Source organism: Rhea pennata, chromosome 2 (assembly GCF_028389875.1).
Source record: "Rhea pennata isolate bPtePen1 chromosome 2, bPtePen1.pri, whole genome shotgun sequence".
Lineage (NCBI taxonomy): Eukaryota > Metazoa > Chordata > Aves > Rheiformes > Rheidae > Rhea > Rhea pennata.
This window is the reverse complement of record NC_084664.1, coordinates 13,202,828-13,229,648: the sequence shown is the minus strand read 5'-3', so window position 1 is coordinate 13,229,648 and position 26,821 is coordinate 13,202,828.

Here is a 26,821-nt window from a genome sequence, read left to right as displayed (position 1 = left end):
CACCCTAGGTTACATTAGAAAAAGTGCTGCCAGCAGATTGAGGGAATCCTTCCCCTCTACTCAGCCCTGGTGAGGCACATCTGGAGTGTTGTGTTCAGTTTGGGGCTGCCTTGTTCAAGAAAGACGTGGACAAACTGGAGTGAGTCTAGCAGAAAGATGGACAAATGTGGTTAAGGGATTGGATCATCTCTCATACGAGGGGAAGCTGAGAGAACTGAGACCATTTAGCCTGAAGAAGCTGATCGATGTGTAGAACTGTCTGATAGGAGTGTACAAAGAGGACAGACCCAGACTGTTCTCGGTGGTGCCCAGTGACAGGACAGAAGCAACGAGTACAAACCGAAACACAGGAAATTCCATCTGAACATAAGAAAACATTTGTTCACTGTGAGGATGCTTGAACATCGGAGCAGGCTGCTCAGAGAGAGATTATGGAGTGTCCATCCTTGGAGATATTCAAAACCTGACTGGATATAGTCCTGGAAAACCTGCAGTAGTTGACCCTGCTCTGAGTAGAATCAGATTCTGTGATTCTGTGAAATGGTCCAAAAACATTGATTATGTGATACTTAAATAAGTGGTATTATAGAATAACACACAGTGAAAAGGAACATATAATCAGTACTTTGACAGCTAATAATTTGGGGCAATATATCAGCAATGTCACATAATATGGAGGATCCATTCTGTCTACTTTATTCAAAGAATTTAACTCTAAAATACAACTTCTGGAGTTCCACTTTCTCTACTTAAAAGTAGTTATCCGTGAAGCAGGGAGGAGAGTGAATGGTGAAGGTTCTTGTTAACAGGGATGGACAAAATACTTTAGCTTCTAACATTATTTGGTACTGTGAGTAACGTTGATTTTCTTGTTCGGAGAAGGCTTTTTAAACACGCTGCTTGGTGGTGAGCTTCTGACCTTTAAACTCAGCAATTCAGGATAAGGTGTCCAAGTTCACTTCAGTGATGCTATCCTTTTCAGAGACGCTCTAGAGAATTGCCATGGTAACATGGGAATAGTTGTGTGAATGTAACTTCAGGCGGATTCCTCACAGATGTTTCTAAGGGCATTGATGCACGGTGAATACTCATGATCTCACAGAAAGCAGAATGCACGGTTGCTTCCCCAAGGGAGCCGGGCGAGACTCCCACTGTCATAAATCACAAAAGCTGACCCTTCTTTGGTGACAGACTCATCCCAGATCTCTGTTATGTGGCTTCATATAATTAAACACATCAGGGAAGATCTCATTCAGTTGTTTTATATCATACTTATAGCTCTGGGAGAACGAACGTTAAATGTGATTGCACTCAATATATTGAACGGTTCTACATGTAACATAAAGACAAGGGAATGATTTTGCTTTCTTTGACAAATAAGAAGAAAGATAAAATATTATCTTTGTGGACAGAAGATAATATTCAAGGACTAAACAAGGGAACTCTAAAGGTCTATGAAGCAAGTCTGATGTGCAAATTTCCCACATGGAGGGGACAAAAGACTCAATTATTTAATGTTTTCAACTAGGTAGATATGATAAACAGTGCTTTTACAAAGAGCCACTACAAACAGAGCTAAATTGGGGGCAGGAAGGAGGAATATTGACAGAAAATCCATGACGTGACAAATAAGCTGTTGGAGGAAGTAATACTGGGACCTGGCGCATCCAGTAGTAAAATATCATGAAGAGTTTCTCATATTCTCATATTTTACTCATATTTTTTCTAATTAAAAACATTGTTTGAATAGTAGCTAATTCTATTGTTCTTCTTTACAAAAAATGTACATTGATCTGAGAGTTGACGCTACATACATTCAATAGAAAAACAAACAAAAAAAGCACCTTTTTTGGATTATATTAGTGCTTTAGAAGAGTTAATTTTTCAAAACAAGGTAAATTATGAGTGATGACAGATTTCCTGGGAAGAAACAGTTAAACAAAAAAGAAAAATAGAACAAAAACTGAAAATCTTATAAAGAATGTCCAAGATAGCCGTAAAGATGGCCAAGATAAGATTATCTCTCAATCCAGAAAGAACATAACTCTAGTTAAAACATATTTATTTCAGCGGCAAGGCCAAGAGTTAAAATAGAGATGAAAGAGGATATGTCAAAAGTAAAAAAGCAGGAAATCATTAGCAATCAATACAAATTAAAAGTTATGAGGTAATTAAAATTGATTAAAAAATCTGGAGAACTCAAAAGAGAATCTGTTGATGTCAGTGCTTTAAAAATGCAAAGATAAATTTGAGAACATTGTTTCTCATTTCAGTTGAAAATGTGCAGGCAATATGTACTAAAACTGTGTTTTTCAAAAAAAAATCATTCGGGAAAAGAGGTATTTTTTAAGGGACCAAAGTGTGATGGTGAATGTGAGAGGTCGTTGTAATCCTTGATCTATAAGTGGCAAATGGTAAGTGCAGTCAGACACACACAAACTAGAATAAGACATTGTGTGTAATTTGCTTTTAGTATAAACTTCAAAGAAAGTGAAAAGTTCTCTGTCTTGCATATGAAGCCAAACAGAAGTTACCAGTCGGAATGAAGGAGTTAACAGCAAAATAAAATATCCTATGGCATGCACGAATCCAATCTGGCACATTTAATGGACTGTCCTTGTTTTAGACACTGCAAATCTCTTCTGTATTTCCAGTTAATTTTCTCTTGAACACTGGTAAAATAGCTAAATTCTCCTTTCACTTTCATGAGGCCTGTTCCAGAAGGCTCTAGGGAATCCCTTCTAGATCAGAACAAGGCCGTTATATTGTTGTCGTATGTTTATAATTCTTTTCCTGTGGAGATCAACGTGTATATCAAGGTTCAACAATCTGGACTGTTTTGAGAGAATACCTTATTTCAGTGTGTGTTTCATATTTCACAGAGCAATTAGACCTCACTGAATAGGCCTGCTTTCATACTTTCAGCTTTTCTGAAAGTTTCAGCTTTTCTGAAGGGATATCTAAAAGTTAAGAAGCTCCCTAATACAGTTGCTCATGTCAGGCTTTCAGAACAGTTATTTCAACTGCTGTAGTTACCTATTGCATTAATATATTAATTATTATATGAAATAATTATATTTTATTATATTATTATGTGTGAACTTATGGTGATTTGGAACCCATTTTTAAAACTCAGTGAGTATGAGAGTGCATTTGTATGTGAGTACAAACATATAGGTTTGCACATACAAATATACACATATATTTAAAAATAAAACTCTCTCAAATTATCTTTTATTGTTGTAAGACAGAAATTGTATACAGGGTTAGTATATCATCTTGAGGTGTTATTCTCCATACAACATACTTTGATGGCAGCATTGCTTTAGAAGGTATGAACTGCCTGGATTTCACGGCCAGCCATAGAGGAAAATCTATTTTTGGAAGATGCAAAATAGTTTCTGTGAATGCTTAGCTTCTGTAAACTCACACTTTTTTTGCTTAAAACTCACTTTTTTTTTCCCCTCTTGATGAGGTCTTTCTTATCTGTCATCCACCAGGAACCAAAAAACAGTAACATAAAACAGATTTATGCTATGAGATGACCACTAATAAAGAGTCTTTTGTGTGTTTCCACAAGAGTCACTTTTTAGCACTGAGTTTCTTCAGGAAGGAGAATGATTTGCAATAGGCTACTCGTATGAGCATGTCTCTGCAGGATTTCAGCTTTAGTTTGCTAATCTTTTTTTGATCCTTTGTATCCTATTACCAGCCTTTACAGCAAAAAAGCCTGTAGAGACATGTAAGAACTAGTATTTCTTTCTTTTTTTTAAAGCCACTTACACTTTACACTTTAAAAATTGTAAATAGCTTTATTTCCTGTTAATGGAGTAATTTATATAGTACCTACTATCTACATTGACAGCACTTTTTATCCACTAGCAAATGTGCGGCATTTACTGAATCAATTACTTGAGTTATGAAGAGGAGCACAAAGCTTCATTGCCACTCCATTCTTCTCAATAACAAAGGAGAAAACACATTAAAAACTAGCATTGATGGGTTGTTGTGAGATTCAGTCAATGAGCACTCCCAGAGTTGAAATTAAAAGGCAGTTAGGAGAAAATTGTTTTCTCTGGTCATCAGTCACAATGTGAAAGGCCTTTTTCACAATGATTAATTAAAAGCTGAGAAAAGACTGAGCTTTAATAAAGTATTTGGATGGGCTTTTGGTAGCATCATGAGTTAATGGACAGTGGCTTGCCTTGACTAAGTGTTATTGCTCTAGTCCATAATTTCATCTTGAAAATGGGCAAGGGAGTGAATCTTCCTCTTAGTAATTGAGTATTGATTTGAAAATAAATGGCACTGAAACTCCTACTGAACTGTCAGGATATATTCTGGACAGCACTGACAAGAAATGGCTTTTGGTTGGTGTGAAAGTTATGGATCAGCTTGATACTTAAATACATAGAGCTCCACTGCAATCTATCTTCTGATTTATCAAGTTTCAGTTGGTCAATATATGACATCACGGAGGAAATAACATTTATGTGCCTGAAGCAAGAATAGAGTAACATTATGGCCTTCTTTTTGAAATGTTTCCTTCAATTTGTGAAGTTATTTAAAAAACAGCAACAGCAAAACTTTGATTATACTTCAAATAACTATACCCACATATAGACATTAAACTTTGAACTACCTTGAATGAGCTTAAAATGAAAGAGATTAATTTAATGTATGCACATTTTCTTTGGTAGCACGGTAATTTGATAGCAAGCAGGTGGCAACAGTATGGACTGTGTGACCTGACAGGTTACAAAATTGACAATCACCACCTCTAAGGCTCTAAATGCTTAGTTTCTTTGTTGTATTAAAAGGTATATAGCCCATACTACAGAAGGTCTTAAAACTTTCACCAGTGATATAAAATTGACACTGGATGTAAAACTAAAATACTATAATGAAAGGTTATGAAGAGAAAACAAAATTCAATGTAGTTTTTTTTTGTTTGTTTGTTTTAACTCAGTAAAGTCAGACCAGAGTTTTAAAGATATTTAAGTGTCAAACAGACAATGAAATGAATAGGTGCTAAACACTTTAGATACTGGAGTCGGAGGGGTCTCCACTCCCCTCTGAGGTAGCTCTAAGTCAGGGATGGCCATATCTTTGCATTAGGTGGGGGGCACAAAGGTGAGTTGAAGAGTTAGGCTATAAATTCATCAGACAAAAGCAAACGGCGTTCCAGAAAGCAGATGCTGAACGGGGAACATGGCCAACAAGGAACATGAAGTGCAGGACTACGTCTTCACATCTTCTACCTGAGTGAAGACTACATTTCTTTTTCCTTTCCAAAAAGTGATAAGACCTCCTCAAAAAACAAAAACAAAAAAAAACTTGGTAATATTTATCTTTATATGAAGCATTCATATAAAACATAGTACCGCTGATAGCCGTACTATGTCATAGCCATAGCTAGTGCGAGTAGCTGACCCCCAGGGAGTATTAGCTCGCATTCCTAAGCCTGAGAAAGTGCAGACTGCCAAGTCCCCCTCCTGAGCTCTGCTCCTACTTATGAAGGCAAGCTTTGCGTGATGTGTCTGTGTGTTCAAAAATGAGAACCAGATTATGGGATTAGGAAACCAAAAGGGAATATATCTCCATCAGATATTGTTTATGAGCCATGCATTAAACATAAAACTAATTTTTGTATCACAACAATCTAACAATTTGGAAGAAACAGAAATGTGCATGACTTCTTCCCTTTTCCTGACTGAGATTTCATTCTCTTTTTGCTGATCCTAATTGTACCAGATCCATATCTGCAGGAGATCTTTGGTTAGAAGTGACAGAAAAAAGTAATAAATACTTTGGCCTTTTTCATGTCATCTGTCAATAACTGTTCAGACCTACTGAGTAATGAACCTACATTTTACCTGTCATCATTTTACTGATAATTTAGCATCAGACCTCCATACTCTGCTTTAGAAGTTGACTGCTTTTTATTATTGGGAAAAATGAAGTTTATTATTTATGTTCTCTTTAAATTCTACTCTGAGAATATATTGTGCTTTGATTCATTTCTCCTACTAATTACCAAGCTAAACAGCTAAAGTTAATTGTGGAGAACAACTTCCTCAGTTAAAAAGGTTTAGACTTGTTTAGGCATGTCAAGGATAGGTTCCATTGGAATGGAGCAGTTGTTATCTTGGTTTTATATAAAAAAAAAAAATTATTTAACAACATTGTTTACAAGTATGCTCTATGAATTGCACAAGTTGTGTGATTATTAATGATTATCTTGTAATAATAATTTAGCTTATTAAAGTTATTAATAAAAATTGCTTATTTTGAATCTATTGAGACAATTTCTAGCAGAGTTAACTGAATGAAGTTAATATGCAATGCAACAGAAGCAAAATAAAATTTTTTATTTGTTCATCATCATGATGAGTTTTTAACTGTATTTCACTTTACCATTATACCTTATAAAGAAATACAAAGACAGGATGAGAACAGCAGAGATCATCTTTGAAAGTTATATATAGCTGAAAGGTGCACTTCCATTTGGTGATGTCTAATGACTATCTCAGTCTGTCTAGCTGATTTAACTGTGTTGTCTCAGCCCCTTAAAGTATCTGAATATTTCCCTTTTCACTCCTTGTTGTCTTCAAAATAGGTAGCGCCTAGAGAGAGACTTTCTTGAGCAGAGCAAAAGTAAGGTCCAAACTTTTAGAAGTTTTTCTTAGAGAAAAGCAATGGATATTAGGTACTGCTTCTGAAAGTGGGCTGTAATTTATGTACTTTGACATTTAAATATATCGAAAAGACTGACCCTAAACCTATGCCCAAGGAATACAAGGTTTCCTTTTCATATGAATTTCATCCAGGCTTGTAGGAGTGAGAAGACTGTTCTCTGACTCCAGTAGTGGAGCATTGAGAGTAGTGGTGTAGAAAACTACACAAAATGGTAATGTCAGTACAGGTGGAAAATAAATGGGAGCATGTGGGAAGAGAAGGACAAGAAGCTTTCAGAACAAGAGCTACAAAAATGGCAAGTATAGAGGGCTCCTAGGTCAAGGTTATCTGGACCCCTGCATAGGATCTCTGGACACCCAGATCTGGAGACAAAAGGCAATGAATAAATCCTAACAACCCAAAGAGGTGGAATAGGATGGAGAGACTGATCGCTGTCAGCTCCTACAGGGTACAGGAAAGGCATGTCCAAAACTACACATCGTCACTCCACAAAGAGGAAAAAAACCACAACGAAGCCCTGTTTGCTGGAGGCTCTTGTCCCCTGTGTCACCACAGGGAATGTGAGCACAACACTGGGGTGAATGTCCTGCTGACTGAATGCTGGACATGCTTCAAGGACTCATGTGCACCTGTGCTTGTGGGTGTGGAGGCATCAGAGTGTAAGTACAAATGAGTGAAATCAGTTTTTGCCTTCCTATGAGGTCTAGCACTGCAAGTTGTGACACTTTTGCTATTACTGCCTACGGTGGGAGAGGGAACTGCTCTCTTCATTTTTCTAATTGATCCTAGAAGGTCACACAGACCATACAGTGAGTATGTAGGCACTCCCAATAACTCTGTCAGTTTGCTCTGCTTTCAGAAGTGGTTGGTGACAGCACATTTAAGAGAGCACCTACAAAGGAACTGTTTTCCCAAGAGCTTGGCAGGTTTTCCTGTTCAATTGTCAGCCATCTTAAAGGGGTCATGAAGTCAACTGTTTCCACTCACTCGCAGAGGAAAAGCAAACAACCCTGTTTTCATAAGAAATCCTATCTTCAAGGTTTCACTTGTGACGCATAAATTTGCAATTGACAGTTTCAAGTCCTGTCTGGTTCTACCGCAGCAAAGAATTCAATACAGTATAGGAATCACAAGTTTTGATAAGACAGCAGGGCTGGTTCCAGTTGTTGCACAAAAAGCAAACAGAGCAGCAGGAACCATATTGAGCGCCCTCCTTATTAACAGACGGATGAGAATTTTCAGAGCTTTGCATTTTACTTTATTGTGCCTCAGAATCTAGAACAAGAATGAATTCCTCACTCAACCATACACGAAAGCGTTTGTTCCTTCGGAGTTTACAGCTCTGAGCTCTTCTACTCTCACATCTCATCTCTTACTGAAGGAATTCAAATCAATACCTCTGACTTCCCAGAAGTATATCCTACTCATAATTTATTGTTTTCTTAGTAGGAGAGAAGAAAGAGAAAGAAGGGGCACTTTGGAGTCCTCTCATTGTTTCTCTATGACTAGAGAATTCAAAATTCACTTGATGGTAAAGAGAACATGCAAGAATGAGCATGATCCATACACGGAATTAGAGCTTTACAATTAAATTTTGTAAGCCATATTGAAACTAAATATGTGTATGTGTGAAGAAAAGGGACAGTCAGCTCCCTCCTAAATGTTGTAAATGTTGAAGGGAGAAAACCATGTTTGTTATTTGTTACACTATCTATTTTTTAAAAAGCTATAAAGTATTTCTCTCATGCATTTCAGAGATTTTTCCTTAGGCTTTGGAATTTGTAATACAAAAAGTGCATTTACCTTGGAAATATGATTCCCTTGCTCTATCTGTGGACTGTGATGAGTCCTGGCTTTATGGGTGAATGGATCTGTGTGTACTACCAGTTTAAACAGCATGATGAACTGCTGATTCCTGAACATTTAGTTATTCTTCGTGAAAGTTACCCTAAAGTAAAAAAACTGATTATGGACCAAGATAGTGCATAAGTCCTGTTGCTTATGGTGCTTAGAGATGGTAATATATTGCAGAACAGCTATCAATATTTTTGTTGTCTCTCAGTTTGATGGTCACTTACTTCCTGCACTTACCTGGGTGCTCGTATGGGTGGCTGGAATATCTGAATCCTTCTGTGCTGCACATCTCTGCTAAGACATGAATGAAGAAACTTTCACTGTGACTGACACCTTCATCTGCTCAGTTACCAACTGAGTTAAGCTTTCTTCATCAAAATGTCACTTTTACAGGACAAAACTAATCAAGTATCAAGAAAAAATTTTGAGTTTATGTATCGTACATTTTCTAGTTATATAAAACTAAAATTTAGTGTATAACAGAACATTAAGTTTATTGTATAATAGTGTGTTTGGTGTGTAACGGTGTGTAAAGTTTAGTGTGCTATAGACTAGTACTACTTGAAAAACTGTGGGAGTTTTATTTTCCTAGGATTTTCTGGCATCATGTTGTACTCTTTCACTCACTAATTTTGAGAAGCAAAATATTTCTTTATAATAAGCTACATCACCTATCACTATTTCTTTTACCAGGTAGCTCAACATCACCAGATAGAACCTTAAATGATGATACATTAAAAAAAAATGTTCTGCTAATTGCTTTTGGCACTAATCAGCTTCTTAAATGAACAGCTGCCATATGTAATTTTGCACCGGCTCAAAGTGACAACTAACAGTTGTTAGTATGTAAAAAAATAGGAAGCAAAATGTAGTTGTTCAGTTCATTAGTCACCAAGATTATCAGTTAAAAAAAAAAGTCTAGTTTTAAACAGGATGAACTGTCTGTATTTTTTTCTTAATCCATTCTCATACTTATAAAATTTGTATTTAAGCAAATTGAATTCTTATGTTCTTAGACTGAGTCTGACAGATATAATTAAAAAGAAGAAATCCTCCACTGAGTGAATCAATACTTTTGTAAATCTCTTCTTCCTTGCTTAAAACTGTTTGTTTTGAGACATATATTTTCATATAATGACAAATCCCTTTTACTATTGTTTTATGACTGCTTTTATGGAGCTAATTTATCTAAAAGATTGAATATTGCCAGTAAAACATTCAGGCTTTGTGACAGAAACATCCTGACTCTATCAAATACATATTTTATCAGTAATAAAAGCCTCTGAATAAAATTTTAGCTAAATTTTTCATCAGCACAGTTCTTGGAGCAAGAGATGAATTAATGAATGTATTTTGTGAAGCAGAAAAGAGTATAACTGCTTCATCAATACCACTCACAGTAGTTATCAGTTTGATGTTTTCTTTAAAGAGGGTAATTTTTTGTGTTAGGGAAAAAAGATAAACTCAAGGGTCAGGTTACTTCCAGAAGTCTAGGCAAAATATGAGAACATCCAAATTGTTTCCTAGTAAAGATTCTTCCTGCTAATGCCACAAAAGGACAAAGCAGAGCAGTCTGCAGCTCAGTACACCACGGCAGAGCCTGCAGGGGCCCACAGGCAGGGAAGTCCATCTGTTCTGGCTGCGGTTATATCTGATCCGGAGACGGTGCTTGCACGTTTCCCAGGTGGGACCCTGACGAGCTCTTCCCCACTTCTGTGTCCACATGGATGTACGTGAGTGGCTGGACAAGCGCTATTTAAGCTATCAGCTTTCCATGACTATGTTCGCTCTCCCTCTGTCAGCAAATTCTTGCCCCCCTCTGTTCTGCCAGCAGCAGTTTTTGCGCAACAGTGCAGTGAATTCAATAAATGCCTAATAACGAGCTTTGCAGAGTTACTCGGGAGCCAGCTCTCGCCCACCATGAGTTCACATTAGTGACAACATCGGTGCTAGGAATGAGCCATAGAGGAGAGATGGCAAGAGTAGAGGAGAAAGATAAGACCATGCTTGTTGGCCGCATCTTGGCTTAAACTGCTGTTGTTTCCATGCTTTAATGTACTTAATTCAGGTACCATCATTTTTAGGTCATCGCAGGTTGTGTTTGCTGCAAATGTTTTCACTTCCTGGCTGAGTACATTTGCACATCAGCACCTATTTCTCAACCTTATCAGTACTTTACCTGTCACTGCAAATGTTGCCACTATTACTGTTAAAGCTCTAAAACTCAAAAGTATTTTGCTTGAAATTTGCTGTTTCTATTTCAGACTTAAAGAAGGCTTGTGTATGCAGAAGCTTGTCTGTTTTCTTTCCAGCTGTATTCCTTGGTCTATAAAAGATATCACTTACAAGGCTCTTCTTGCCTTAAAAAAGTGCTATATTTCAGTGTAAGTTAAAATTAGAAGTAATGTGCCTTCATGTGCCAATGCACAGAGATTTTGAAAATTAATAGTTTGCTGTTTATTTTGATGTCCAAAAAATTTGCTGGTTGCAGTGTTTGCTACTCCTTTGATTAGTCAAATATCAAAAAAAAAAAAAAAGGAATTGATGTTTACTTATGTGTTAGGTGCTTGTGGATACTATAAAGGCATTTTTACTCCCTATTTGATTTTTTTTTTCTGAACATAGACACTCCAAGCCAGAAATGCGGTTCAGACAGCAGAGATGGGATGAACTGCGTGAGTCGCTCCAGACTCCCTTCTTTGTGAAGTGAAGAGCTAGTCAGTGTAGCTAAGTCTAGGGAGCAATTCATCTCCTTGTAGTATAGATATCTAAAACAAGTCAGGTGAATCGCACCCTGAAATTGCCTCTTTCTGTCCATCGATTATTAAGGGGGCTGGAGAGAATCACAGGAGTTTGGATCATGGCTTCTAAATATGATTTGTCCAAAGTTCAGCAAGGCAAATCCTAAAAGGAACCATGACAATGGAATTCAGAATAAAATCAATGTGAACAAGTATGGACATCCAGGACAGACCTCAGTAGCCCAAACACACTAAGAAGGCTGTCAAGGGCAGGTAGGTATGACACAGGGTTTATGAGATACAGCATATGAAGATAAAATGGAATAACCTCAAGCATCTCAAATGGCAGCAGATGCCGATGTTTAAGTAGCTGAATCCTTTATTTCCCAGATTAGGGCACACAAACATAGGTATCTAGGCTATTAAGCTCCCATCACAGAATTCTAATTACTTTGGCCAATGTGGACTAAAGAGATATTCCATGTACCAAATATTCTGTCTGCTTTATGATAAGATAAATTACTTCCTAATTCACTAAAAGAGGAGCTTAGAGACTGAACTCAGATGAGGATACTTAGAGGTAAACACCTATGTTTTGATGTCTTAATTTGAAAACTGACTACCACCTTTGCAGTCTGGCTATCTAGATGTTACTAATTGCCTAAACTGTCTTTATAGTAGAGACGTATGTTCACTTCAGACAACATTCATCCTCTCACAAGGTAGACCTCTAGGCATCAGATACGTATTTGTCTTTCTACAGACATCTCTTCTACTACAGTGAGAGCTTGGGGTAACTAGTTCAGTGTGGATATCTACGCCACAGTTATTTCTGTTTGTCAGTCACACACTTAGGTGAAGCAGAGCTTTCTGGCCCAGGGTCACATATGACTGTGAATATTCCCTCTCTTTATGGTGTGTGTGAGCGGACTCCATACCTCTTCTTGCCTAACATTAGCCCCATCATCTTTGCAATGGCTGATAGGGTACATGATGGCAAGCATCATCTCTGACCCTGAGTGAATTTCTGAAGAAATGATCGACATCTTAGGCTTTGAATTCTTTGGGTCACTCATGAAAGACATAGTAGACACAACTCTTGACCATCTGTCATACCTGCAGGCCACATTTTGTGCTGAACATCTATTTCAGAAACCCAAGCAGCTACCTTTATCCTGCATCATTGCCTTGTTTGCCTGCAATATAACTAAAACAGAAGGTCAGTCAACCAATTCACAGGACGCAGATGTAGTTATTCAGAAGACAGAATAACAACTGAACAATTTACAAAAGACAACCTAGTGGCAATAAAGCTGCCCTTTTGGAGTCATATAAAACAGGCAGTCTTAAAATAATCGTGTACTTCTATCTCTATGTCTTATTTGTTTTTATTATAAACATATTTTTCAGAGTCTGTTTCAAGCTTAGCATGGTGTTGGCTACATTGGGCACAGTAATATAGATTTCTGCCTAAAAAAATTGCTCAACAAAACAATAACTTGATGTGCTGCATAGAAGTTACTGAATTATGCTTTCCTACTAGGGAGAACAGCATGGAAAATCATCTTGTCTTTGATGTACTTTGACCTACAACTTGTTTAAAAAATTCTTGATCTGATGTTGCTGGAAGTCAGTCTCATTTCATGTAAATGGAGAAGAAATTCATTATCGAACTTCTTTCAACAAACATGCTTAAATACACATGTCCAAAAGCCTAGGAGGAAGGAGGAAGGAACTGTTTTCATATCACTTGTCTACAATGCAGTTAGCACTAGTTACCTGAGAAGGAAACTGAATTGTCCCAATTTTCAGGCTGTAGTCTCTGTTCTTTCAAATGAATTAAAACAAAACACATTCATTGTTATGACTCCCTGGAAACATTTTCCTGGGTCATTTTACTTATGATTCCTCCTTTTATTGCATTGAACTCTTTTGATCATGTGTTCATTTTGTCATTATGAAATGAAGGCACAATTGACCCAGACAGCTGTAATTGTGTTCTGGAATTAAAAATCTATGATTTTTTATTTTCCAAATTCAAGTAAAATGCTTAATACTTAAGGGGCATTAGTATGATGCTGTCTAGTTGCTTTCAAACTGAGATCTAATCATACAGAATAACATAGGTCTAATCTTACACTAGCACTGATTGTTATTTCGTTGCTATGGTAACTACCAGCAAATATTAGATGTAGTATAATAATGAAATTTTATTTTCATTATAAAATTGATTGAAAAGATTTCTTGCAGAATTTTCCAGAGGTAATTTCATTTATAAAACAAAAGATTTTGGAACAAAGAAATTTTTTTATTATTATTATTTTGGTTTTGAATAATCATTTTAATTGGTTTTTTTATTTTAGAAATGGAAATGAAAGGCTTATTTAAAGATATGTAAATCACTTCACTGTGTTTTTATTTCGGGGGTTATTTTTTTTTTTTTTATCTGACTGCTTCCGTGAAATAGTAATTTCTTTGTTACATTTTCTGAAAAGCAGGTTAAAAATTGTCTGAGGTATAAAGCCTGTGCTGGGAGAAACAGCTGCGTGCTCGTGCTGTTAAGGCCTGCAGCATCCCTGGGAGGGCAGCCGTGAAGGGGCAACGAGATCCCTACAACTGGAACAGCTCAAATCCGATCCAGAGAACAATACTGCACACGCATAGACGAGTGCTGCCCTTTACGGCAGCGTCTTTCTGACACTCCTTTTAGAAGCCGTTCTCCCTGCTGAGCCTACTGCGAGCGTGACGATTACGTGTGCAAAGTGTCGGAGAACAAACTTACAATCATCTTGTCCAATAACCTGCTGCCACAGATTCGCTCACTGAGAAGAATAACCAAAATCAGGAAAATTCTGCACTGAATTCTTTTCTGCCTGTGTGCATTTTTTTTTTTTTTGTTTTGTTTTTATTTGTTTTGTTTTTCTAGCGGTCAGGCATAAACTTTCAGGTTTCCCTTTACAAACACCTGAAAACATAAACGTGCACATATTGTGAAATGGATATTTGTAATCCTGGACTGTGAATCTATTTTTCCTTAGTTTGTCAGAGTCACTTTAATTTCTACATCATGAAAACATCACTAAAGCGCTAGTCTGATTTTCTAGGCTCTTTGGTATCATTCTCTTTCATTATCCGTGAGGGATCCAAGTGTACCTGTTTCCTTGTCACCCTGCCCCCGGTCATGTTGCCTTGCCACCACTGGTTCCCGAGGATACCTGTGGGGAATGTGTGATTCCTCAGGCACTCTGGTCACTGCATTTTGACCTCTTCCCTCCTCATAAGACAAATGCATTAGATTTTCAGGCTTTCAGAAAGCTTTTTCTTTTGTTTTAATCTAGGTAAAATGATTTTTTTCACATTAAAAAAATGTTTTTTTGTCAATAAAAATGTCCTTTTTAATTTTTAAATAAGGTTAAGTAGGGAATCCAAAATCTGAAATATTTCGACATGGGAAATGTGATGATGCGACAGGAGAGTTTTACCTCACCTGTGTCTTGTCCCTCTCGTCCGTATCGCCAGGCTCCAGACGGGCTCTGTATCTCCTTGTGTGGACCACGGATAGGTAGTCCTGCAGTGCAACCATCATTTTTTATTGCAAATGGAGATTTGGCTCATTATCTCTCACAGTGATCCATAGCCAGAAACTCTTATGATAAGACTGGTATAATTGATTAATTTTGCATAAGAGGCTAATAAGCTGAGAAGAGTGCAGACATGAGACAACTGAGTTACACAAGCTTGCAGTACCCCGCCATTTCCAGATTAAAGTAATTTGTGTTTTTTCTAAAAGAGAAAATAAGGATTAGATTTTTTACGTGAAAAAGATGAGCAAACTGACTCTATGGGTCTCTCTATGGAAACTGAATTCGGCAGAGACATTGTCTATGCCAAATTTCCCCCTCTCTCCCATGGCACAGTCTAGCTTTTGTGCAAAGGACTGAACAAGATTAATGCAAAGGACAGAGGGAATGGTGCTGCAGCGGAGGCATTTCTTCTAGGTCTGATGCCTAAGCTGCAGGGGAGAAATGAACTTCAGTTTTACTTAGAATTTTTTTTATTTTTCCTCCCTCTGGAGCTGTGTTCAAATAGTTAATTTGAAAAAGCTGCAGTTCTGCCAAATCTGACCTTTAAATAACTTTTTGATCACCAGAGGTACTCAATGAATATATTGGAGGAAAAAAAAAAAACAGTGTTTTTTCCTTTTTTCAATAAATGAGAACTTAAATATACATATTTCAAACCAGCACTGTGTAGCTAGTATCTACCATCATATGCCTCTCCTATCATATTGGCGTTAACAGCAACATACTAAACTAGAGAGAAATACGGCAGCAAAAAATAACTAACTTACCATTTAGTTCCTCTATTTTCCTACAGTGAAAAAAGAAAAATATTGAGAAGTAATAGATGGTAGAAGAACCTGTGTGATTATTATAAAAGGCACTATTTTATTAAAGCAAGATTATCAGGGCCCTACAAACATCTTTTCAGTACTCACTAAACTTTAAGTAATTTATCTCAACTCTTTACCACACCAGCTGATTTTAAAAAGAGAATTTTAGTGCATAGCCTTTACAAAGTGGAAGAAGCTGCCAATAAAGGAACACAGGAAAACAGCTACATTAAGTGATTTAGACTTCCTTTCTTTTTCTATTTCAGAGGTCTTGCCTTGGGATTTAGGAAACAGACTAAACAAGATCAAAGCAAAGGAAAAGTTATATTTTACCTAGCAGTGTTTAAAGAATGAAAGTCTGTCATTACTTTCAGTGCTTCTTTCCTGCATAAACCTCGAGCCAGGCAAGTCATTATTAACTTCAACATGCTCATGTAACTAGTATACCAATGAAAATAATATATACAAAGGATATTTTGGTTAATAAAGCTGAGAGGTTAATTCAGATAAAGTAAGGAAGGTTATAGGGATTTTAGAACAGGGTTCATTTTAATGCCTCTGGCATTGCACAAAGCCTAGTATAACGGGAGCCTGTCATGGCTGGTCGTAAAAAGTGCATTTTCTCTATAAAAGTATTTCCTATGGAAATATTTGTGCCAGTAACATTTTCATGATTTAAAATTCCTGTAGACTACTGGAACTTGTCTATTTTCTATGTAGAAAACAAGCAAACAAGCAAATAGACAACAAACAAAACCAAAACTGATTTGAAGGTCTTGGAACTTATCTTTTCCTAAGAAAATGAGTAATTTCAATTTATTATTTATTTATTTTGTGCTTAGAAGATACCATTGAAAGTAAAGTTCCCTGAATCTGTTTTTCAGATATAAAATAAACACTCAAATGACAGATAAGAATTTGTCTGGACTTTCACACTCATGCACATGTAACTTACACGAAGACAGGTGGTCACATCTCCCTTTCTGTCATATCCTCTCACAGCCAGGGTCTCCTTTACCTGGAAAGACAGAACCTTCTGCCAGTGAACGACCTTCATGGTTTCCAGCAAGCAGAAGTTTGCTTAGGCATTTAATGCTGTCTCCTGAACCCATCACTTGCACAATGAGGTGTGTGAGAAGTTGCTTAATATATGTTCACAACCCAGTTTTGCATGTAATGCTAGAGAATGAAAAATAATGCAGACATATAACATGCTTGCAATATTTTTATATGAAACTGGTACCAATCATGCAATTGGATCCACAGAAGCAAATTTATACATATATATTATGTTCTACTGGAATCAGGAAGACTTTCCTGGGAACAGGTTTTTTCCCACATGGTTACATGAAATTTAGTTTTCTTATGAGATGCTACTGAATTTAGGGATACATAAAGATTTATAAGAATTTAAAATTCTCAATTAATTGTGTGCTTGCAGTAAATACTAAAAATGAAAATCAAGAAAACATTTTGTTTAGTAGATTTTATCCATAATGATCTAAGTGAATACAGAACATACTAAAATTATTCTTCTGTATATGATACTGAAAGAAATGTTGTAGGTCTGCCTAAAAATACAACAATAATCAGTCTGTGCCTGACACTGTCAGGACAATAATATAGATTTCCTATACAAATGACAAAGATAGCAACACTTTCAGTAAACTTGGTTCAAGTAATTACTGATTCTGTTTGTGTGCATATATAATACATATTGAATGAAATCAAGGGTACTGGTGAGAAACCAAAGTACATTATTGGCTGTTGAAGGTCACTTTCTCAGTCAACTGGGCTGTAGCTATTTGATCTCCCATCTTTCCTCCCTCCCCAGCTAAAAAGTTTGCTTCCTATGCATTTTTTTCTTTAATTTTTTCACCTTATTTTTGTTGATATGAATGTATTTCCATTCATTATAATTTGGATCACAGCATTTTTAATAAGCTGAAGAACTTCCAAATAAAAAAAGTTATCAACATGGCTAAAATCTTTCTACGTGTTTTATAATTTCAACTCCTTTTTCGTATTAACATTTTTTTATAGTTTCATTAGAAGAAATAGTAATGCAGCTGCCCGTGGTTTAAAAGATCTTTAAAATGGATACATCTAACAGCAATGTCTTTCAGCAGATGTTGGATGACACTAAAAGAAACTGGAGTCTCTGTTAGTGGTGGCATCAGGATCCAAGTAATGCAACAAACCAGATCTAGTTAATGGATAACAAAACAGAGCCAGATCAAACCAGGCACCAGAAAACCTGTACATAAAACACACACAAACACCAAAGCTCACAGTGTTACGTGAAAAAAATGATGCAATGTCAGTGTGACACTGTCAGTTTATATTAGATAGCTTGATTCTACCTCTCCCACTATACCGCCTTAAAATTATTTAAAGACGTCAGAATTCCTTCACTCTCTTTCTGATGTTTCCTAAAAATGTCTTCCTTGTGCCTCTCTCAGTTTAGGACAGAATTTTTTCTTACCTTGTAGGAACATTAGAAAGGCCATAAGGGATCAGAGCAAATGGACCATCGGAGCTACAAGTTGTGTTTTTATTTAATAGCCAACAGTAGGGTTTTGCTCTGTGAATTTCTTTAATAGTGTTTTTTCACTCCATTTATACTTTTGGCCTTCTACTCAAATCAAAGCATCAGAGCATCAAAGTGTAAAAAAGATGAAAAAGGTTCACCATGCCTTCACCAATATTAGGTCTCTTTCTAAAAGAGGGGCACTAATTCAGCTCAAGTTTTAGAAGATAATGCTGAGAGAAGTGAAATTCATGTGTGCATACATACACATGCTTAGGAAGACCCACTCTCTGAACTGGTGAGGTGCAAGCTAATCAGACAGCTGAGTAACCTCGAACACAGATGTGTCCAAATGGCTTCTGCACCAAAGCTGATTGATAGACTTCTCCATCTGGCCGTCTCTGCTTGCAGAGATCTAAACTCATCCTACATTTGTGTTACAGAGAGTATCAGACTAAAAGCATTGCTGGGAGAGAAGCTGAACCTTTCTGAGGGACTGGAGATCGTATTTGCTTATGGACACAGTTTTGTATTTAAATACCATCAGACGTGCAAGAAAGAATACTTGTAGAATCATAGTGGCTGTATGTCACCAGTATTGTTCTGTAGAACCAAGCTGGCCTTATAGTTCTACTGTCCTGTTATTTTAAAAGCTAATCTTTAAGGTGCACTTCTCATTTAACACAGAGCAACAGAAAATAACAGTGTGACCTTTACAACTATTAAACTTGCTGAAATGCAGAAATATGGTCTAATCTGCATTTTAAACTAAATTTAATTACAGAGTATTCTTTTCCTCACTTTTTCCTCTCCTTCCCCTCTTCTTCCATTTTCTCCCTTTGAAAACTGTCCAGATAGTGCAAAGAAGTGCCACATATACTAATAAAAATTGTTTTGTAGCACTTGGCATTTGGAAGTGTTCGTAAAGGGTCTTAGGACTAAAGCATTTTAAGATAACATTAAAAAACTAAGATTGCCTTATCAGAGGTAAGCTGTTAGAAATGCTAAGGGTATTTTGCCCTTGTAATGTTTCCAATAATAGATTAGCGTCTAAGAAGTAAAGAATTTAGAGAGGTATTACATGTCTAATTTGCTGCTGTGGGCATGTAACTAATGCATTAAAGTACACAGAGATGCTGCTAAGTTGAACATAAACTTGATTTCAAGCAAATTCTCTTGTCTGCAAAGATTTTCTGTTAGTTTAGGGCAGTAGAGATATACATAAAAATATTCCTTTACACAAATAATTATTTCTTAATCGTGAGTACCTATGTGAGATTATATTTGCATATTACTAAGAGTAATGCTGAAAGGAGTGAAATCTTTTCTGATTAATACAAAAATGGTTGTTCACTACAGGAAGGTTGGAAATCAAGTTTGCCATAGTCATTTTATCAGTTAACTGAAGAAATTGTTTTTCCATTATAAGTGAAAAAAACCCTAACTCAGAAAATGAGAAACAGAATATGTCCAGCTAACTCACTCTGTCCAAATTTTAATGGAAAAGGCAGAAAGGAGGAACAACCCAGCATGAGCCCCTCCTTAGCCCTAGTGTAGTGGGAAAAACAGGCACATGCCATTCTTTTAGACCCCTTTTTCGCTGCGGTGGCTAAACGCTTCCATGCCTTGTCTGTTTAATTATGAAACCTGAAATGCGTAGTTGACAATTGGATTGCATTCCTATCACAGTAAACTCCATAAAGTCTGCAGCAGAACATACACATTCATCCACTTACAAACTTCAAAGGTGAAACGTGAAAAATGAAGAAGAAAAAGCACACATATTCCTTTGCACCTTCACGTAGGCTATGGGCCAAGTGTCCAGCTAGTCCATAAAGTAGATGGATAACATGTGTTCATATTTCCTAAGACTTTCTTAAATCCAACAGATGTTGAAAAGGAGTATGTGACTTTATAAACTCCTATATAAATAATATCAATAGATCAGCATATGTAGTGGACTTAGTGCATTTAGGAGTTGAGTTTATACTGCAAGAACCATCAAAATTAATTCACTGGTAAGGTTTTGCACTAGCCTTTCTTTTACTTAACAAAGAAAAGGTTTTTAGAAACTTGTTAATTCTATGAAAGTATAGCTATTAACAGTTGTATAGAACTGAGACCATTTAGCCTGGAGAAGAGAAGACTCAGAGGGGATCTGATCATTGTGTAGAACTATCCGGTGGGAGTGTATAAAAAGGACAGACCCAGACTGTTCTCAGTGGTGCCCAGTGACAGGATTAGAAGCAATGGGCACAAACCAAAACACAGGAAATTCCATCTGAACATAAGGAAACACTGGTTCACCGTGAAGGTGGTTGAACATTGAAGCAGGCTGCTCAGAGAGAGATTATGGAGTGTCGATCCTTGGAGATATTCAAAACCCAACTGCAACTTGCTCTAGGTAACCCTGCTTTAAACAGGGGAGATTGGACAAGATGATCTCCAGAGGTCCCCTCCAACACCAATGGTTCCATGATTCCGTGATTCTGAGTTTTGTCACCAGCTTCTGCAGAGCAGGATTATCATCCTATGTCTTTTGGCCCTCAGCAGCACTACAAGTAACCAAATCGCTTTCTCTCTCTTTTTTTCTTAATTGGTAAGCTTTTTTTAGCTTAAGTTATTGAAAAATAATTCACAACTCATTAAAATTAACACTTCTTGATATCTTAAAGAACCATATTTTTTCAATAAGTAATTTGAAAGGATATTCTTTAGAAGTGGATGCAGAAGGGGAAGTAATTTCCATTTCCATTATTTGCACAACCAGGTATGGTTTGCATTTTCAGCCTCTACAGTGCACTTAAATCAGTTCCACAGTTCAAATAGACCAATTAGAAATAATAAGTGCAGTCTCTGAGACAGAGTGTTAAAATAGTCTGGGCACAGATCTTTACAGGTTCATTGTTCTGTCTCTCTCAAAAATATTTGTATTCTTCCTTTTCTGAATGGGCCTCTGAACTCAGTAAGTGTTGGTCAGGCCAGTTCAAATACATTGTCGAATTCTGACCCTAATCGTCGCTTAGATTGGATATCATTGTCCATATACAGCTGAGTTCAAACCTAGTTTCTTATTCTTCCTCCAACTCTACAGTAACTGGGGTTAATGAGGAACTGTGAAAATTATTAGTAAAAACTGTAGAGGTCACCATTAGAGCGGGCTTTGATCAGTCTCTTTTCTTTTTCTTAAGTTCAGAAATTGCTTGCTTCAAACAGCTTTAATAAAGATTTTTTTTTCTTTTTTTACTGTTGGAAGTTGTAGGAGAAAACCTATTTAGAAAGCCCCTTTGAAGTAGTTAAGAAGAAATATGTATTTTTTTCTTTTTGCTAAAATTTGTTGCAACTCAGTTAGCCAGAAGCTCTAGTAACTCCAGACGAGGTGAGGGGAAGAAGGAACAGAAAAATGCTTTTTGCTTGCAATGCAAAAATGCAACCCAGTTTAGTAGCTGCAAACAGATTTATGGGAGAACACTGCCCTTTCCCACAGGCAGTAGATGTGTGACTTTAAAAGAGAGAGAATAAGAACATGACATCTTGGAAGCTGGGACAGGGACAATAGCTGGGTTATGCATAAGGATAACAGTGAAAATGAGCCAAATGAAAACCTTTTCAGTACAAGATGTGACTATTTTTAAATATTAAGAAGTATTTAATGTTTTACCTTAAATAAGGAAAAACTCTAGATTCAAATAAAAATATTTACTTAGGCAATTGCTTACATTTTAAATTTTTACTCTAAGAACAAAATCTGTCTTGTCTGCCTCTCTGTCACTAACTAATTAGTAATTAATTCTGAATTTGTGTTCTTATCTATTGAGATAGGAAGTAGCTTACTGTAGGCTTGATTCAGAAGAAAGTCTACACTTTATGGATCAATCTTATTTAAGATTAGATCTGCAATTTTGCAAATAGCAGTGAAGAAATAGCTGATTCATAAATGAAATTTCTGGCTCCACTGAAATCAGTAGATGTTTTCCTATTCATTTCAGCAGTAGCAGTAGGTTTGATACATTATATTTTCACTTTTTATCAACCGTGTTTTTCATTTGAAATAAAGTGGTGTTATATCACTACTTACCAGGTTCAGTTACAATAGTCATTGTACTGACCTTTCAACTCATTCTTGATTTACCACAGTAAAGTTGTATTCATTTTTAATAATTACTGTTTTCTCATTTATAGTGATCAAATTACACCTAGCATTTCCATTTTGCAAAGTAATTCACAACCCTTGCACCTACAATGTACTCTCCATGAAATCTGATTAAAACACACAATTGACTTTTGATTAATGCTTGCAATATTTCAAAGGACCGCAGCAGGAGAGGCAGACTGAGTACAATTCTGAGGCAGCGTAAGGACCAGCTGACCTCAGAGCTTTGAATCACAAACAGATTTTGCGAATTTCAAGTCACATTATAGCTGTGCTGAGAAAAAACTGTCACTTTGCTTACCAGCAGATACATTTTGTGCTCAGGCAGCACATTGCTGTCTTCTGAGATACCAACATGCCCTGTGACTTGTCTGCACTTTCTATGTGCAAGAAGGCAGAAATTTTGCAAGTTATCAAAAATACAGCGGAATGTTTAGGGGTTTTATTTTCTGCAGATACAGAAAGATTTATAAAGGTTATCCTGGGACAATAATTGTACTTTCTAACAATGCTGTTCCAAGCACACAGAATAAGAATAGTATTCCTATGCCACAGTGTAATTCTTAAACATTTTGTTATGGCATTGTGACAAGTAAAAAATGTAGATCTAGAAAATATATGGATGTCCTCTAATGATATGACCTCTAAACATGTTAAAATTCACTCCAGGAAAGAGGCAATAAATTACTTTAAAATCTAAATTGAAATGCTCAGTTGAATTGAGAGAAAATTGGTTTAGTATTAAAGGAGCTCACACGAAAAACAGTCATGGGGAAATATTGCTAATCCAGAACATTTTGGGATCAGACATTATTCAGATTAGTGAAAATTCTCATTTTTGCAGGGTGATAGCTGGCACTGCAGGTGTATTGTTTCTAGATTTACTGCAGTGTGTTTTGAGTTTAAGGCAAAAATAAGAAAAGATTGGAATATGTACTAAACATAAACAAATTTAATACAGGTTTCAATTAAACAAAACAAGAGAAAGCCATCAGAGGTGGATTTTACCTTAGGGATAATGGGCTCCAAAACCTTATATCCTTTAGAAAAATCTTTCTGAGTCATTTCTTTCCTGCAGTAAGCAAGCCACATCCACGCTGCCATAACACCTGGCACAACAATGAACTGGAAGAGGAAGCACACACACCAGGAACACGGGGAGACAAACACACTAACACCTATTTTTTGTTTACTTCTTCTTTAGCTAGTCCTCACTGTGATGATCATCATCCGGTCTGCTACCCAAACTTCCCTCTTAATAGTAGGCCCCATTAGTTTCTAGCAGAAAAGAGTATTCACTAAAAAAAAAGAGCTAGGAAAGAAAAGATTCACCTTTCATTAAAGACTTCAAAAAATTCTACCTGTCCCCAAAGCTGAATGTAATATTTTGTCTCAGCATCATCAGGCCACCTTGAGTATGGAAATTTACAGCTCCACATCAGCCTGGGAGCTTCTTAACCACTTCATCTCTCAGGTAGTGGGGTGTCTACTTCATCACCTTTGTAAAAAAAAAAAAAAAAAAAAAATTAAAAGAGATGTTTCTGAGGACTTGAAAGAGTGGATTGTCTCCTGTCTCATCTTAGTGTGTCTGAAAAGATTTAATCTCCATAACACTAAGATGAACTATCTTGAACCTTTTCTCTTATTAATGGTCTTTCCTGGTTATAGCACTTGCATTTATCTCTACAGAAAATTGTCTTACATATTTAATTTGTTTTTGTTTGGGTTTATTTTAATGAAATAATGGAGTCATTTCTCTGCTAGGATATGTGTAGTACAGATTTTAAAAGAGCATAGGGAAATAAGGAGGCCTTGCTGTGGACCCTGAAGGCTCATAAATGCCACCTTACCTGGATCAAACACCTAATGAGAGTCCATCAGGAAATGTTTTACTCTCTATTTTTTTTGAAATAATAAATGGATAAAAAACTGATCATCAATATTAATCTGTCATCAGGTCAGCTAAAACATTCATTTGAAAAATGAGTGTGCATGCTGAAGAAAGTATTTTTCAAATTACTTTACTATGCCCTTTCATCTTTCCCTTCCCCAAATGTTCAAGCACAATGAACAAGATCATCTGAATAATATAGCTTTTTAACCCAGCCTTGCTTTTGACAGTAGGACATCATCAGTTCCTTCTGATGAAGTGGTTAATAAATGTTGGCTTTGCAAAAAATGCTGAAATTCCTTCTCTTGGCACAAATCCCCAAATCTTGCGAAACGATAACAACCTGGTCATTCCATAGGTCCCAGGCAATTTTTGCACTCATATAATCCCTAGCTTTGGAGATCTTTACTTGGCTTCCATTGTAAGATGATGAATGATAAAAAACAAACATGATGGACAGAAGGCTACATTTTATCATTAATCCTCACATAAGCTTTTATCAAACTTCTCAATCTCAAATTGTTGCAAACATTGAGAGATTCATTAAACAGCACTAGAATGGTAACAATTCACAATGAAAGGATTGAAATTCTGTAGCTTTATTTTTTTAAGCATAAAACTGTTCAATCTTTTTTGCTTATACCTTGTTTCATCAATTTATTGTTTTAAATGGAAATTTTCTCTTTGGATGCATACTCACATAGTCCCCCCCCCCCAAAAAAAAAAAAAAAAAAAAAAAAGAGAGAGAGCTTTAACATTGTCAAATTTATCCAGATAATTTTAAGGCAGAGATGCCTGTTTGAAATGCTACTGTATATACTTACAGATCTTTTTATACCTCAACTGACTTTATAGAGTGATCATTACTATATTCTCATCCAGTAATCTTTTAGATAAGAGGAACAAAAAATTCTGTGTGCTTTGGAGCTTATGTATTGAGAGAATATAGTGGGATATAAATATTAAATTATTAAAACAGAGAAGGCTTTTACTTTGACTGAATAAACCGAGGACTGCAACAACCTACCCAATTTCTTAATGAAGAGAAGGGTGAGTGAGAGCTGATGGAACTCACGGAGACCCAGAGAAGGTTGTTCAGCTGTTGTCTGCAGGAAACTCTCCAGTCAAGCTGATCTGCTAATACTCATACAATATGGGTTTGCTGACTATTCCTAAAATATTTAGGATCAATGAACAAGCTTCATTTAAACTTTACTTACTGTCTTCACTTACTATTTTAGAACCGAACAAAACTGCTGTGTGTATCTGCTCTGAAGACTCAAGCAGGCCTGAAACTTCTAGTTCTTTTTCTCCCTTTAAAGAACATACCTGAGATGCATGTGGTGATTTCTGAGGTTTATTTTTTAAGAGATTCTCTGCTTCTTTCATGTGCTGGCTGAACACATTTGAAAATGCTTATGAAGACTGTGTTTGATGTAGATACTTTGAAAGTAAATGTGCACTTAGGGGAAAATAGGCTTTGAAAATATCTTTGCAGCTGGTTTGAAGGGGAGTAGAAAAGTCTAGAAATAACATGAGAGGTATATTTCATATGTAGCATTTCACCTGCTTCTGTCAGAGGCATTCTGCGTCATATTTCTAGAGAGAGATTCGTTGATTCGTACCAGATGAACTGGCCCAAATTTTCAAAGCAGGACAGAATCACTGTGTTATAAAAGGCATAGATGTTCTCTTATTGTTTTTATGATCCTCAAATGTTAGCAATTTAGGTGATAGCACTTCGCTATAAGAAATTAAATTTTCTCTAAATTAAGTATTACTAGCTGTATTAGGAACTTGGTTCTGTATCTACAGAATATCTATGAAATGTTCTGCAAAAGCTGAACATATTCCTAGTTTATCACTTGGCATATCCTACCTCTAAATTGTGCTCCATCTACAGGGATTTGGTTAAAGAGGGGATGTGATCCATCATCTCACAAAGAAGTCTGTCTAAGCAAATAGCACGATCTCTGTAGAGGTACACAGTCTCCTCTAAATCATGACCTCTCTTCTTCTTTATGAAAGCCCTGTTACTCCTAGATTGCTTTTTAATCCAAAACAAGTATAGAGTGCATATAGACCGTGAGGAATGTAAAGACCTCAGATGTGATCCTCTGAACATGCTCTAATGCAGAGGGCTCTATGAAAACACAGCTGGTGATAGCATTGGCTAGTTGTGACCGCCAGTTGTCCTTCATCCTGCTTAGCTCTTCAATGATAAGACAATTTACCTTAGATGTGGGAGACCAGGGTTTATTTCCTTCTGATGTCTAATGAGTCTCTACTTGACTCCACCTTATAAGGAGTTCCATGTCCCTCAGGCTACTGGATCTGGGGATGGAACAGATTCTTTGTACTTTATCTTGAATTTTTGTCTGGAAACCAAAAATCAAAGTCTAATCAGGTTAGAAATCATAATGATGAGCATGGATTTCTAGCTTAGGTGGGTGCTCTCTTGATGTAGTCTCTGCTCTGGTCTCTGTTCTGGAAACGACATCCTCCATCTCCTATGACATTTGAAATTCTTGGTCATTGAATTCTTGATCATATTCCTTCC